The following is a 14,144-nucleotide window of genomic DNA, read 5'->3' as shown; positions in this document are numbered from 1 at the left end:
AGTGTTGTCCTCTGAAGCTCATACCTAAGGGTGGGTCAGTATATCGAGAACTGGGGCCAGCCCACAGTCCTCTGTGTTCATGAGTTGCTTCGTGTGGTGACATTGCCCTCGAGGTTTGGTGCCCCGTGGTGAGGGCAGTACTCTCATTCCCTTCCCTGGGAGGCATAAACAACTCCCTCCCCCTGGGTGGGTTAGTGCCCTGCTCCCAGTGCCATTGTCTCTCTCTTCCTCTTTTTCCTATTTTCTCTTTCCTCCCTTTTTTCCTTCTTTATGTTAGAATGACATGTAAATCCTGGGGTTTGGTCTGTTCCCCACCCAATTGCCTGCGCCTCAGCCTGTGTAGTGTACAATAAGTGGCTTTTCTTCTGTACACACTTGCTGCTTGAACTCAGTGGACTCGTTGTACTTGTCCTTTTGTGATTGGCTAACTTCGCTTAGCATAATTTCCTCCAACTCTTCCCAAGAGACTAAGTGCTTCAGGCGATCATCATTCCTTGTTAGGGATGCGTAGTTCTCTATTGTGTGTATATGCAGCCATCTGCCAATAGGAATTTAGGTTTTTCCAATTCTTTGCAATAGTGAATTGTGCAGCAACAAACACTGGCATGCAGATAACCAGTCATGGCAGTTACGTAATCTCCTGGCCACTTGTGAAGGGGTGGAGTATAGCCTGTCAATCAGGTTGCAGCTTGATGACCTCATTTGGAGGTGCCACAAAGATAAATAGTTTACTAACGGCCAGATACACAGACACCCTCTGCTTCTTCTCCCTGTGAGATATTCCTGCTGACAAGCTACATGGAGCTACACTGATGCAGCCAGAGCCCTGGAACTGGAGGAGCCACGTGGAGACGCTAGTGCTGAGATGCTTCCACCACCACTGGAGCCACAAGACTTTCTACCCACTGACCTGTGATCTTCCTGCATTTGGGATCATTGCATGTGTTGCACGAGTCTGAAAAGGAATTTATAGATTGGTATCAGACATATGGCTAATATCGGACTTATGGACTTGATCTGGACTGGGCTGGGATGTTTTCTCAATACACAATTGTTTTTATATATAAAACTCTTTCTTATGCACATATGAGTATCTATGACTTTGTTTCGCTAGTCAAACCGGACTAACCCAGTGGTCTATGTTGTGGTATATGCCAGTAAAGGAATTGTTGGGTCATAAGGTTATTCAATTTCAATTTGCTTTAGATATCACCAGATTGCTTTCCACAGTGACTGCCATATCTAAAAGTAGATGAAATTTCCTGTCTCACCCCATGGCCTCCAACATTTGTTGCTCTTTGATTTTCTGATTTGTTAGGTGGTATCTCATAGTTGTTTAGATTTGCATTTCTCTGATGGCTAACGATCGGGAACATTTTCTCATATACTTATTGGCATTTGGCTCTCCTATTAGTGAAACGTCTGTTCAGGTCTTTTTCCCACTTCCTCGGGGGGTTAACTGTTTTCTTCTTTTTTCAGGCTAAGAGGATATTGACGATTATCATAATAAGCCCTTTGTCTGTGTTTCATTGCTAGAAATCCTCTCCCGGTCTGTGAGTTACTCTCTTGGTGAAAATGTTCGATGCACACTGACTGGTACTTTATCCTTGTGGTTAGCTTATGTACTCCCTGCACCACAGTTCTCAGGTTTATCACAATTACCTCATGGTTGGCCTAGTAGTTTAGGGATTTACTTCAAAGTCTGTGATCCACCTTGAGTTTCTTCTTATGCATGGCGTGAGGTAAGGGTCTTGCTTCATTTTTCTACAGGTGGCTATCCATTTTTCCCAGCACCACTTGTTGAAGAGAGCATTATCCCACTTGATATTTGGGGGGTCCTTATTGGAGATCAGTTGTCTACCTGCTGGTGGTTTATTTCTGGGTTTTCTGTTCTTGTCCATTTGTCTGAGTATCTGTCATTATGCCAGTACCATGCTGTTTTGATCACTGTGACTATATAGTGGGTGTTAAATTTAGGTAAAGCAAGCCCTCTGATTCTGTCCTTCTTCTTGAGCAGTTCTTTGCTAATTCTGGGCTTCTTCTTTCTCCATATGAAATTGCTGGTCAGTTTTTCCAATTCTTTGAAGAAGGATGATGGTAACTGTATGAGGATAGCGTTAAACTTATATAGTACCTTGGGTAAGATTTACATCTTAACTATATTGAATCTTCTGATCCACAAGCATGGAATATTCTTCCATTTGTGTAGGTTACTTTTGGTTTCCAGAAGTAGGTTTCCATGGTTTCCCTTGTATAGATTTGGTTTTGGGTTAGGTATATCCCAAAATATTTCACTGTGTGCTTAGCTATTATAAAGGATACTGCCTTATCAATCCCCTTTTCCATGGTCTTGTCCATTGTATATAGCAAACCAATGGACTTCTGTTTGTTGGCCTTGTATCTTGCCACTCTTCTGTATTCTTCTGTGTCTGCCTGTTGGGGAGCCGTTATGGTTTTCAATAGAATCCTGTCATCTGCAAATAACGATAGTTTCACCTCTTCCTCTCCCAGACACAGACCTTTAATGTCCTCCTGCTGCCTTACATTGTTAGGTAGGACCTCCAATAAATTGTTGAAAACAAGTAGGGACAAGGGGTATCTTTGTATGGACCCATTTTTCAATGGAAATGTTTTTATCCCTTCACCATTGACTATAATGTTGGCTGTTGGCTTTTCATAAATAACTTTCATTATCTTGAGGAAATTTGCTTCCTTCCATTCCTATCTTTTGAGTGTCTTAATTAGGAATGGGTGTTGGATGTTATCAAATGCTTTTTCCTGAGTCTATCCATATTATCATGATTCTTATCCTTTTTATTATCAATATGATGGATAATGTTGATGGGCTTTCGGATTTTGAGCCATTCCTGCATCCCTGGAATGAATCCCACCTGATCTTAATGGATGATGTTTTATATACTTTTGTATTCTATTGGCCAATGTTTTGTTAAGGGTTTCCACATCTAGGTTCATTAGAAATTATCAGTCTGTAGTTCTCTTTTCCTATAGGATCCTTGTCCGGTTTAGGTACCAATGTTATACTACATTCATAGAGTGAGTTTGCCATTTTCTATCCTCAGGAATAATTTGTGTAGGATCAGTTTCAGCTCTTCCCTGAATACTTGGTAAAACTTTCCCATGAAGCCATCTTTCCCAGGAGCTTTTTTCATTGTTAGTTTCTTGATAACCATGTCTATTTCTAATTTTGCTATGGGTCTGTTGAGGTTCTTGACCTCTATCTGGGATAATCTAGAAAGAGATTGTATTTTCAAGTATTTGTTCATGTCTTCCACGCTGTTGAATTCGTTAGATTGCATACCTTTGTAGTACTTGTGATTACCCTTTTAATTTCTTTGGGGTCTCTTGTGACTTCCCCAGTTTCATCCTTCATCCTGCCTACTGATGCTCGCTCCTTCCTTTCCTTGGTTAGGTTTGCCAGCTGTCTGTCGAGTCTGTTGATCCTTTCAAAGAACCAGCTTTTTGCTGCATTCAGTTTTTGCATCGTCTCGTGTTCCCACTCATTTAACTCCACCCTGATTTTTATTATTTATTTTCCTTTGCTATTGGAGAGATTGTTCTGTTGACTCTCTTCTGGTTGCTGGAGATTTTGTGATAGCGTGTCAATTACAAGTCTCTCTTCCTTTTTCATATGTGCATTCATTGCTATCAAGCTTCCTCTGATAACTGCTCCTGTGTCTATCCCATAGGTTTTGGTATTTCATATTCTTATTCTCCTTAGTTTCTAGAAACTCCCTAATTGTCTCTCTAATCTGGGCCAGTAACCATTCGTTTCCAATTGTTCCTCATCTTCCAATTGTTTACCCTTGTTTTATTTATTGTCCTTTTGTTGAGCTCCAGCTTTGTGGCATGGTGGTCCAAGAGAGATGTCAGAATGAACTCTATGTTTACTCTATATGAATTTACTCAGGCTTGACTTGTGTCCCAACATGTGGTCTATTTTCAAAAATGAGCCAAGTGCACTTGAAAAGAATGTGATATTTTTGCACTTGGATGCACAGCCCTATAAATGTCTATCCGGTGTAGTCTCCTAATTGTAGTGTTTTGCTCTGTAGCCTCCTTTCTGAGCATCTTTTCCAATGATCTTTCTTTAATAGCAGTGAATTAAAGTCACCTGTTAAGATTGTTGAATCTGTGCTTTCTTTTTTCAATTTTGAATAATTTGCTTGACGAATTTTGCGTGTCTCTTGTTAGGTGAGTATATATTTATTATGCTCACTGGTCCCTGTTCTACTGATCCTTTGACATTATTTAGTGCCCACCATCATCCCTTGTTATGGTTTGCACCTTGAGGTCAATGTTGTTAGAGATTAGGATTGCAATCTCTGCATTTTTAAGTTGCTGTTTGCCTGGTATAATTTCTGCCAGCCTTTTATTCTTAGTCTATACTTGTCTATGAGCTTAAGATGTGTCACTTGGAGGCAACAGATTGATGGGTTATGTTTTCTAACCTTGGTATTTTAGTGGGCAAAGTCATGCCATTGACTTTCAGAGTTATTACTACCTTCTGTAGATTCACTGCTGCTATCTTGGACCTCTTGTGTTGGGAGTTTTCCTATCTCCCTTCCCCACAATGTTCTGAGTATATGTTGGGGGTGTCACTATTGCCTTATTTCTCCCTCTGAGGCAATGCTATCTTGGTAGTTGTTTTTTGTGTGTTGACTTCTGGGTGGATTTGCACTATATGGTGGTTTCCCACTTGTGCTTGGTCGATATTGGTCGTCTGTCCACAGTGAGTTTTCAGGGATTTTCCACAGGGTTGCATATCTTACAGCATAGTCTTTGAGTTTTCCTTGTCCAGGAAGACTCTTACATCACCAAATATCTTAATAATTTGGCAGGGTAGAAGATTCTGTTTGGCTTTGTTTTCTTTCAACTTTCAGAAGATGTTACTCCACCTTCTCCTCTTCCTCATGTTATCTGCTGATAGATCTGAGCATATCTTACCTGAGTTTCATTATATGTGATGGCCTTTTTTCCCCCCACTTGCTGCTCTTAACATTTTTCTTCTTCCTCAAAGTTGGATAATTTAACTATTATGTACCTTGGGGGTTAGTCTAAGTGGTGTCTTCTCTGTTTCCTGTATAAATACCTGATTCTCATACATTAAGGTGGAGAAGTTTTCTTCCAGGGACTACCACACCACTTTAACTGTTGACTTCTTGGTTGTGTCTTATTCTGGTATCCCTCTTATTTAGATATTGTTCTTCCTCATAGCATCTGTCATTTTTTTCAGGATTTCTTCTGCCTCTTTGATTATCTTGTTTGACTGTCTTTTCCATTTGTTGAAGTTTACCTGGCTGTCCTTGTGATCACTGATACAATTTTCTGCCTTTGCTAGTCTATTGATAAGGTCCATTGTCTTGGGGGGTTTTTTTGTTTTGTTTTTTTTGCTTCTGTTACCTTATCCCCTAGTTCTTGTATTTCTTCTTGGTGTGTTGACTTCATCTCCTCTATCATTGTGTCTTTATTCTTCATTGCTTCATTCATATCCTGTATAACTCCAAGAAGCATCCTGAAGATTTATCTTTGTGGCAAATGAACAACTGCTTCTTTTGTGAATGCTGTTAGGTTCAGGACTTCCTCCACCACTATGTTTTGTTTTTCTTGTTTCCGTGTTCAGGGTGCTGCCTGCATGTCCTTTTGGTGGAACTCAGTGCCATATTCCCAGGAAATGGAGGGGCCCTGAGCACTCTCTGTGAGACTGGTGAGTGTGGTTTGGGGGACTGCCTGTGGCTTACTGTGGTGATATTTTTTAGGCTACTGTGTAGACTAGGTGCCACGGTGACTTGGTGGCCAAAAGCCCCACTTGGATGACTGGCTATCTTCAACTGCAGCAGCCCGGGCCAAAGTCTGAAGGTTAGTGAAGCTAGGCATGGGTGCCTGAGCCACACAGGGGAGATGGAGGGAGGAGGTGTTTCCAGCCACAGCAAACAAGCCCATGGGTGGGGTATGTGAGGAGGACTGCTCACAGTGGGACTTGCCATGGGAGGACTGAGAACAGGGCCTGGCTGTGGCTGCTAGGGCCACAGGCAAATGCAGGAAGGGTGCCCAGTATGGTGGCATGGATCACCACCATGTGTAAGGTGGGGAGAGGGGACTGCTCATGGCATAAGGATCCAGCCACAGGTACCGGGGCCCTAGTAGGGCAATTGGCTGGCTCTGATAGGGCCATGGGTGATGACTGGGGGTTGGGGTGTGTGGTGGGGACCACAGCAGTGCAGGTGGCATGGGCCAAGATGTCAAAAGAGACTCTAGAATTTGTTCTTAATCATAGAATACCTAAGTCAAGTAGAAGAAATGATAAAGTCAAAAGCTAAGCAGAAAGTCCAAAAGGGAAGCTTGAAAAGACAGAATAAAATAATAAGAAACATGCAAAGACCTAGAGCTATAAAACCAAAAATAAAGAATATGCTCAGCATATCTTAAACTGAAAGAACTCAAGAAAAATTTAAGTCTAAAATTGCAATTTAGCAAGAGACTATGGGCAAAGTGGTGACCAAAATATGATGGAAAGAATATGCAGTGTCACTGTAAGAAAAAGAACAAGGTGATTTTCAGCCATTCCAAGAGGAAGCATATGATCAAGGACAAAAAGTACTGAGGAAAAAGTTCAAGCTGCACTGAGAGCATTAGCCAAACACAAGCCTCGAGGAATTGATGGGATACCAATTCATCATGCTGATGAACCACTAGAAGCTCACTTACTTAAGCCAAGAAATTTTGGAAACAGCTACTTGGCCAACTGACTGGATATCTGTACACATCCCAAAGAAAGTTGAGCTAATCGAATGCTCAAACTATAGGAAAATATAATTTATATCACATGTAAGTAAAATTTTACCTGCTGAAGATCATCCCACAACAGTTGCAGTAACACAGGAATCCAGGCCTGATCCTGAAGCAGACAGGCAGCCAGGGATGTCATCCCCGATGTCAGATGGCTCTTGACTGAAACCAGAGGATGACAGAAAAATGCTTAGTGTGTTTTAATGATTATGCAAAAGAATTTGACTGTGTGGATCATAACAAACTGTAGATTAGTTTGAGAATGGGAACTCCAGAACATTTCATTATGCTAATACAAAATGTATAGTTCAGGAAGTTGTTCAAACAAAACAAGAGAATATTGCATGGTTTTAAATAAAAAATGGTGTGCATTAGAGTTGTAACCTCTCAGCATAGTATTCAATATAGTGAGCTTATAATCAGAGTTGGCTCAAGGAAGAAGCATGTGGCAACAGGATTGGAGGAAAGCTTATTAACAACCCGAGACATGCAGATGACAAAACCTTGCTTGCTGAAAGCCAAGAGGGCTGGAAGCATTCACTGATGAAGATCAAGGATTGTAACCTTCTCTGTGGATTATAACTCAATGTAAAGAAAACCCAAATCCTCACATCTTGACTAATAGGTAACATGATAAATGGAGAAAAGGTTGAAGTTGTCAAAGATTTCATCTTGCTTGAATCAAGGAAGCAGCAGTCAAGAGATTAAATGACACACTGCAATGTGTCAACCTGCTGCACAGGACACCTGTGAAGTGTTGAAAAGCAAATTTTACTTTGAGGACTAAGGTGGGCTTAATCCAAGTAATGGGATCACCTTGATTGAGGAAGGCTGAAGGAGGATTGACACATTTGAATTATGATATTGGCAAAAAATCCTGAAAGCACCATGGACTGCCAAAAGTACCAACAAGAGGTTTGGAAGAGGCACAACCATATAGGCAAGGATGGAGAGTCTTCATCTCACGTACGTTGGATGTGTTATCAGGAGAGGGCATCGTGCTTGGTAAAGTCAAAGGGCAGCAAACAAGAAGCCCCTCGACACAGTGGCTTCAATGATGGGCTCAAACATTAGAACAATTGTGACGATGGTACAAGACCGATCAGGAGGTGTTCATTCTGGGTGTCTAGGAGTCAGAACTAACTCCATATCACCTAACAAGAGGCTACTGAAACAGTGGTAACCTCTCAGTAGATGCTTGGATAGGCAGGCAGTTAAACAGGTGGTAGAGGAAGAGTGGGATTATAACCATGAATGTACATACGTTTGATAGATAGTATTTGCATGTATATATTTACTTCTGCTGTAAAATATACCCATGAATGTGGTGAAGTGTATGAGCAACAAGGTTCAGGAAACTCCTTAGATGTAACCCAAACACCGAGAAGGAATGAATGAGATGATGGGCTGCAGAGATTACAACTGTAGTCTTGAGAGACACCAAGGTCAATTGACATAACATAGTTTACAAAGACTATGTTTTACATCCTCAGGTGGTGAGTAGCAACTGGGGTCTTCAAAGCTGCGAATAGCCATCTAAGGTACAACTCATGATCTCTCCCCATCCAAAGGAATGAAGTACATTGAAAACTGAAAGGTACATGAAAGAGACTAGTCTAATGAGCTAATGGACCACACAAACATTAACTGCCACAACCCTGAGACCAGAAGAACTAGATGGTGCCCAGGTTCTACCATCAACTGCTCTGAAAGGAGAGAAAAATGTGACACAGATCTCAAAATCACAAGAGACCAGACTTACTGGCAGGATAGAGTGTGACCCCTAAGACTGTGGCCTGTGACCATCAGATATGGAACAAAACTCTACACCATATTAGCATAATCAATCATTTCCCCAAGGCAAAGTTCAGAGGGTTAGAAGAGAAGGAGGAATGGATACAGGAAATGCAGGAGGGAAGTGGGGTTGGTGATGGTGCATTGAGACACCTCCAATAGTTGAGTGGAATGAGACTGTGAATGCCTTTCTAGATGTAAAAATATGACCAGTACTGTAAACCTGCACCTAATTCACAATTTTAAAAGGTTCTTTAAAGTTTCATATATTTTCCCTCAAGACTTGAGTAGATATGAGGATGATCGAGACAAAGAGACACACTGCAGTGTTGGGTGTAGATGTGGCTGCAGGCTTCTCCTCTTTGGAGCATTCTACACAAAACTGCTTTTTCAATGACTGAACACACAGCTAACACTAGAGGGCATCCTCGTGTCCTGGTGTGTGTCGCTCACCACAGGGCTTCAAACATCTGTGGGGAAATGGCATTGAGAAAGAATGTAATTACCTGTACCTATGTAAATATATTTATGTAAGTGTATGGGGAAACAGATCTATGTGCATATATTTATAGGTTTAGTATTAAGGCAGCAGATGGGCATTGGACCTCCACTCAAGCACTTACTCAATGCAAGAACACATTGTTGAATTAAATTGGCATTCCATGATGCACACCTTCCCGACACAATTGCTGAATAAAAATGTGTACATAAGCAAATGTGGTGAAGAAAGCTGATGGTGCCCAGCTATCAAAAGATATAGCATCTGGGGTCTTACAGGCTCAAAGATAAATAAGTGGCCATCTAGCTCAGAAGCAACAAAGTCCACATGGAAGAAACACACCAGCCTGTGTGACCACAAACTGTAGAAGGGATCAGGTACCAAGCATCAAGGAACAAAAAATCATATCATTGTAAATGTGGGTGAGTGCAGAGTGAAGACTCAAAGCCCATCGGTAACCAACCGGACACCCTCTTACTTAAGGGTTGTGGGGAGATGAGCCAGTCAGGGTGCAGGGTAGCAACGATGAAACATATAACTTTCCTCTAGTTCTTAAATGCTTCCTCCCAAATCATGCTAAGCAAAGTAAGTCAGGCACAAAAGGACAAGTACAACATGACCCCGCTGAGGTAAGCATTAAAAAAAAAATACAAAAGGGGCACAGGGAAAAAGCTACTGTGTACAAATATTCTTGGGGTAAGGACCGTGTAGTATGGCAGGGACCAGATCAAATCCAGGGAAGCACATGGTAGACAACTGGGAAGGAGGTGGGGAAAGGGGGAAAAAAGATGAAAATAAGAAAGAAATGGGTAGCGGGGGCATGGGGCGCTAACCCACCCAAGGGGAGGGAATGGTTTATATCTCCACAGGGAAAAAGAGACCAGACTTCAACCCAGTACCCCAAGGTGTGAATGCAACATTTCAGCATGGAGTAGAGAACCAGTGGAGAGGTCTGGGGGGGCTGGCCCCAGTACCAAATACTAAGTGGATGCCTGCCCCTCCCCTCAGAAGAATTTATTTCAAAGGATGGCATTGAATCTGCAGCTCCAGGAGAGGGACATATCTGATCAGAGCACACGGGAGTAGATGAAGGGGGAGTAGGAGAGAGTGGAGCACATCCTGGCCCATGAGGATGATGACCCCAATTAGAGAAGCCAGTCCACAGAGAGGACCACATGGCCAGCCCCACTATGAGACATGACTTCCCTCACTGACCCATGGCCCACCGGAGACACAGTGTGGGAATTGCGCCCGACCTGATCCCACCACACCGAGGCAAAGCACTGGGGGAGTGCAGCGGAACAGCAAGGGAATGTAGCAGCGAGGTCCACAGGGAATGCTGAAGGTGGACTTTGGGGCCAGGGCATGGTGCCCCAACAGACTGGACTGGAAAATACCCCTAAAGGCCAACAAACAATCCTTGAACTAACTACAAGCTTTTCTTTCTTGTTGTGTTTTGTTTTGTTCTTTGTCAGTGGTTTGTTGTTGTTATTTTGTTGTATATTGTTGCTTGGTTTTGCACTGTCTTGTTTCTGTGCATGTTATTATCCCCGCAGGTCTGTATAAATAAGATAGGCTGGATGAACAAGCTGGAAGAGAAAACAATGGACTGACAGTTCCAGGGGGAAATGGGATGGGTGGGTGGGGGGTAAGGAAGGGGTGTTAACAAACCCAGGGACAAGGGAACAACAAGTGATCCAATTTGGTGGTGAGGTGGGTGTGGCAGGCCTGGTAGGGCATGATCAAGGGTAATGTAACCAAGAGGAATTGCTGAAACCCAGGTGCGGACTGAACATGATAGTGGGACAGAAGGAAAGTCAAGGGAAATAGAGGTAAAAGCTGGGAGGCAGAGGGCATTTATAGAGGTCTAGACAAAGACATGTACCTATGCAAATATATATATGAGGATGGGGAAATAGATCTATGTGCCTATATTTATAGGTTTAGTATTAAGGTGGCAGAAGAACATTGGGCCTCTCCTCAAGTACTCCTTAATGCAAGAATACTTTCTTCTATTAAATTGGCATTTTATGATGCTCACCCTCCCGACACAACTGCTGAAGACAAAGTGGATGAATAAGCAAATGTGGTGAAGAAGGTTGATGGTGCCTGGCTATCAAAAGATATAGCATCTGGGGTCTTAAAGGCTTGAAGATAAACAAGCGGCCATCTAGCTCAGAAGCAACAAACTCCACATGGAAGAACACACCCGCCTGTGTGATCACAAGGTTATGAAGGGATCAATTATCAAAGAACAAAAAAAAATCATACCATTGTGGACACACCTCCATGATACAATCGCTGAGGACAAATGGGTGCATAAGCAAATGTGGTAAAGAAAGCTGATCGTGCCGGCTATCAAAGGTATAGCATCTGGGGTCTTAAAGGCTTGAAGGTAAACAAGCGGCCATCTAGCTCAGAAGCAACAAAGCCCACATGGAAGAAGAACACCAGCCTGTACGACCATGAGGTGTCGAAGGGATCAGGTATAAGGCATCATCAGAACAAAAAAATCTTACCATAGTGAATGAAGGGGGAAGTGCAGAGTGGAGACCCAAAGCCCATTTGTTGGCCACTGGAGATCCCCTTGCAGAGGGGTCTAGTGGAAGAGATGAGTCAGTAAGGGTGTGATGTAGCACCGATGAAGAATACAGCTTTCCTCTAGTTCCTAAATACTTCCTCCTCCCTCCTCCCCCCACCTCCCCCGCAGGTGCGTGTGTACGCGCGCGCACACACACACACACACACACACACACACACACACACAATCATGATCTGATTCTACCTTGCAAGTCTGGCTAGATCAGAGGATGTACACTGGTGCAGATAGGAGCTGGAGGCACAGGAAATCCATGGTGTATGATACCTTTAGGACCAGTGGTGTGAGTGGCGATACTGGGAGGGTAGAGGGAGAGTGGGTTGGAAAGAGGGAACCGATTACAAGGATCTACATGTGACCTCCTCTCGGGACGGACAACAGAAAAGGAGGTAAAGGGAGACGTCGGACAGGGAAACATATGACAAAATAATAATTTCTAAATTATCAAGGGCTCATGAGGGAGGGGGAAATGAGGAGGGAGAGGGGAAAAGAGGACCTGATGCCAAGGGTTTAAGTGGAGAGCATATGCTTTGAAAATGATGAGGGCAATGAATGTACAGATGTGCTTTACACAATTGATGTATGTATGGATTTTGATAAGAGTTGTATGAGCCCCTAATAAAATGTTTTAAAAAAAATACTTCCTCCCCCCACTATCATGATCCCAATTCTACCTTACAAATCTGGCTAGACCAGAGGATGTACATAGGTACAGATAGCAACAGGAAACACAGGGAATCCAAGACAGATGACTCCTTCAGGACCAGTGGTGAGAGTGGCAATGCCTGGAGGGTGGAGGGAATGTGGGATGGAAAGGGGGAACGGATTACCAGAATCTATGTATAGCATCCTCCCTGAGGGATGGACGGCAGAGAAGAGGGTGGGGGAAAACATTGGACAGTGTAACATATGACAAAATAATTTATGAATTATGAAGGGTTCATGAGGTGGGGGGAGTGGAGAGGGAAAATGAGCAGCCGATATTAAGGGCTCAAGTAGAAGGCAAATGTTTTGAGAATGATGATGGCAACAAATGTACAAATGTGCTTGACACAATGGATGGATGGATGGATTGTGATAAGAATTGTATGAGCCCCAATAAAATTATTTTTAAAAAAAGAATAGAATTCCCATGGATTTTTTTGTGTCCCCATGTGCTTTTGTGTGGACCTCAAAAATGCTACCCCATCTGGTGGCTGCCTGCTTTCCCGGGTTCCATCACTGAGCTCTCTGAGCCAAACCCAGGGCAACGTGGACATCACTCTGCACTCATGCAAGTGCAGTGCTCATTGCTGGCCTCGTGCTGCATTTCAAACGTAGAGGTATCTCATGACTTGACCTTGCTTTTCCTAATGGCTGAGGATGACCCCCTCTTCTCTTTATCGGTCTCCCCCATCTCATATCTTCTCTTCTGCAGTGTTGGCTCTTTTTCAACTGGGCTCTCTGTCTCTCTTTCCAATTGATGTGTAGAAATTCTTTATATATTCCAGGCACAAATCTTTAAATTCAGAGGGAGGGGGCGGGAGTTGTTTTGTTTTGAATTAATAAAGGAGAAACAGCAACACTTTCCATGAACGGATGTTGAAAAAATTTACACAGAGTGATAGAGGATGTGAGTTAGCCTACTGTTAATCAAAATGCTAGAAATATATCATTTAAGATTTAGTTTGTTGTTGGAAATCCAAAATGTAACAACCCCCTCCTCCCTTACAGTGAACGTTCCTTTTCAGGTCCAGCAGTGGGGATTTTCTTTTTTTTTTTAACTAAATCATTTTATTGGGGCTCATACAACTCTTATCACAATCCATACATACATCAATTACGTAAAGCACCCTTATACATTCGTTGCCCTCATCATTCTCAAAATTCGCCTTCCACTTGGGTTTCTGGAATCAGCTCATTTTCCTATTTTCCCTCCTCCTCCCTCATGAACCCTTAATAATTCATAAATTATTATTTTATCTTATCTTACACTGCCCGGCATCTCACCAACTTTCCTGTTGCCCATGACCCAGAGAAGAGGTTACATGTAGATCCCCGAGATTGGTTCCCCCTCTCTACACCCCCTTTCTTCCCAGTATCGTCACTCTCACCCTTGGCCCTGAGGGGTTCATCTGTCCTAGATTCCCTGTGTTTCCAGATCCCTACTGCACCGCTGTGCATCCTCTGGTCTAACCAGGTCCTCAAGGTAGAATTGGGAACTGAGGAAGGAGATGAGTGAAGCTATTAAGATAAGCAGCGGGGAACAATGCCTCCCCCAGGAGGTCTCGGGGGTGTGGTCTGGTAAGCCCAGGTGGGGAAGCAGCCCCTGTGCAGATAAACAAGGGTGCCAGAGGCTGCTGATGGCCCCTGGAGAAGAGTAGGTAATTCGATCATTTCCTATGATCAGGGCAAAACCTGTCTTTCCCGTCACATTGTTGAGCGTTTCCACTCTATGCCCTTTCA

General features: G+C 43.0%; 1 long non-coding RNA gene across 4 annotated transcripts in view; it reads right to left on the bottom strand.

Moving 5' to 3' along the window:
- The window catches only part of LOC142457368 (uncharacterized), a 175,908-nt gene that overhangs the window by 136,056 nt on the left and 25,708 nt on the right, over positions 1–14,144 (bottom strand). For all 4 annotated transcript variants that reach the window (XR_012786137.1, XR_012786136.1, XR_012786138.1 and 1 more), the window contains exon 3: positions 6,863–6,969. This is a non-coding gene — a long non-coding RNA (uncharacterized LOC142457368). The remainder of the gene's footprint in view (positions 1–6,862; positions 6,970–14,144) is intronic.

Source organism: Tenrec ecaudatus, chromosome 9 (genome assembly GCF_050624435.1).
Source record: "Tenrec ecaudatus isolate mTenEca1 chromosome 9, mTenEca1.hap1, whole genome shotgun sequence".
NCBI classification, from domain to species: Eukaryota; Metazoa; Chordata; class Mammalia; order Afrosoricida; family Tenrecidae; genus Tenrec; species Tenrec ecaudatus.
This window is presented reverse-complemented; position numbering and strand designations above follow the sequence as displayed.